Source organism: Centrocercus urophasianus, unplaced genomic scaffold, assembly GCF_019232065.1.
Source record: "Centrocercus urophasianus isolate 14NV4802_14NV808 unplaced genomic scaffold, USGS_Curo_1.0 seq_12, whole genome shotgun sequence".
NCBI classification, from domain to species: Eukaryota; Metazoa; Chordata; class Aves; order Galliformes; family Phasianidae; genus Centrocercus; species Centrocercus urophasianus.
This window is the reverse complement of record NW_024884364.1, coordinates 57,621,361-57,624,216: the sequence shown is the minus strand read 5'-3', so window position 1 is coordinate 57,624,216 and position 2,856 is coordinate 57,621,361.

Sequence of the window (2,856 nt, the reverse complement as noted above, 5' to 3'; positions counted from 1 at the left end):
GCCGGTGACTGGGCGAGCCCCCGCCCGGCTCTCCGCGAGACCCGGGGCCGCCCCCGCTGCCCCCGGCCGCCGCCCAGCCGCTGTCAGACGGCGCGGTGGTGCTGGGGCCGGGCGCCGGAGTGCCGAAGTCTGAGTTAGTCGAAGGGGTGTTGTATGTGCGTGTGTGCGTACGTACGGCAGGAGGGAGTGAGGCGCTACAGACGTCGATGGATGTGTACGTGTATATATATCTATATGTATGCTATATAGTATAGAATATACTATATCTAAAATATGTATAAGTGTATATATTAACTGCTATGTATTATGTCTGTTGCCCATACAGTGCCAAAATTTGAGAACACACACACACACATATATATGTTTATTTATGTGGAGGCTGCTCCAGAAGTAATGCCTCCTATGTTATGATGCTGGCCCATTACATCAGAGGCAGATGTGGGTGGGATGGCAGTAGAGGCTGAACCTTCCCACCAATATTCCACACGACATGCTATTGTCATGTGACAGATGGCAGCAGAGGGGTGGTCTGACAGAATGGTGTCTGACGTGGAAGCGCGGATGGAGCACAGGTGTGTCATCGAATCCCTCCACATGCAAAAATTGCACTCATTAACATTCATCAGCACTTACTAAACGTTTATGGACACCAAACACTGGATATGAGCACAGTGTGGTAGTGGGTGGTGCCTTTAGAAGTGGTGACAGTGGGTCACCTCCACTGGTGTCACTTTTATGAGCATGGCATGCAGGCTTTTGTTCATTTCTGGTGAAAACGCGTAGCTAACAGTGGTGACTATGTTGAAAAGTAGTGCTTGTTGAGAATTTGCTCTGTCACATAATATTATTATGCTCTTTATTGTAGTTTCCATGAAAATAAATAAAAGGCACTATTTTCGGTGCAGCCTACATACATGTATGCATATATACGTGTGCATAAATATGTGTGTGTGTGTGTGTTGCTGCTACTGAACATGTCACTGGCAAAATGCTGCTCGTGCTGAAGGCACCGGAAATTGGTCTCGTCTTTCAGCAGGGCAAGGATTCTCTCACATTACACTGAGCATCAGCCTCCTGTATTTCCTGAAACAATGGATTTACACACAACATCATCACTTATGAGTAATGTGGTATTCCAAAGTTCAAACTAATAAAATCTTTATTGGCACACACTGCTGTACATGACTTTATGGCAAAGTCTATCTATCTTCCTTGACCTCAAACAAACCAAAACCAGTGGCACAGGCTGCCCAGGGAAGTGGTAGAGTCATGGTTTCTGGAGGTGCTGAAGAACTGTATGGATGTGGCACTGAGGGACGTGGTTAATGGGAGTGATGGGGGTGGGCTGATGGTTGGACCAAAGATCTGAGAGATCTTTTCCAATCTTAATGACTCTATGGTTCTGTCTATGAGTTAAGACTAAAGCTCTGACTAAAAAAGCTAAACGTCTGTGGCAACCGTTTATTTACCCCAGAGCCTAAAAGCAGGGCACTAAACCTGGGGTTCTGACGACAAATTTCAAAGCATGTCACCAATAAAAGACTTTTCTATTTTATATACAAGTCATTCAGGAGAACACATTTAAATTTCTAGCCAGCATACACATCATCTAGCCCTATGGTTGCATGCGATAGCTTAACACATCCTTCTACTTGTTACAGTATATTCTTTGAAATGAGGGAAATAACTGAACATCGGTACTTCTGAGGACATTCTCTTTATAGGGGCAAGGAAAATAAATAAAAAAAAAAATCTAAAAAAAAATACTTGGAGCAGACTGCCCGTAGAACCTGTGGCCCATCTCTGGAAGTACTCAAGGCTAGGTTGGATGGGACCCTGGGAAACCTGAACTGGTGGAGGGCAGCTCTGCCCATGGCAGGGTTTGGGACTGGGTGGGCTTTGAGGTCCCTTCCAACCCAAACAATTCTGTGATTCTATGAGTTTATGATACTCTTTCATTCCTGAATCTCCAGATCCAGTCAGAATACTGCCCGTGAGAGGAGAAGCTTAGCCTTCAGGTGAAGGAAGTAGACAGTGTTCTCTCACATGCAAACCATACTGTAAATCACAAATGGAATTCATTCTAAAATCATAAGATCCATGTCTCTTCTTATGACTTTTCCTGCAAATGAAGAAAATCTTTCTGGAAAATACTGCTGCAAAAGTGTCAGTAAGTGCTGTCCTGACTTCATGATCAGGGAGGGTGGATTTAGGGTGGATATAAGGAAAAAATCTTTTACAGTGAGGATGGTGAGACAGGAATAGGTTATTACCTAGTGTTGTGGTCAATGTCTCACCCCTGGAGACTAATGAAGCTAGTCTGGATAAGGCTCTGGGCAACCTGTTCCTGTTCATTGTAGGGGAGTTGGAACAGGTGGCCTTCAGAGGTCCCTTCCAACTCTTAGGATTCTGTGATACTATGATACTGTGATTCTATGATTCTATCATTCTGTGATTCGATGAAAAGAGCAGTGCTACACATCCTCTCCAGTTATCTGACTTGTGCCTTAGGATATCACAGTGAACTGAGCATTAGCTTCAATAATGTCAGTGGAAAAGAATTGGTTAGATCAAGACAGCATGACTCACAATTGCCCTGTTCTCTAGTAACACTTCATAATGCCCATTTGACCAACAAGCTGAGGATTTTCAATTTGCCACAAGAGGGGAAAGAAGGCATTGGGTGGGAAGGTGCTAAAGCCCACAGATGTGATGGAAGAGCTCTTCTCATGGGAAACGTTTTTCACTGCTGTTGTTTGTTCTCCTTTTCCTTTTTCTTCTCCTCATTTTTTCTCCTTTTTTGTTTTCCCTCTCCTCTCCTCTCCTCTCCTCTCCTCTCCTCTCCTCTCCTCTCCT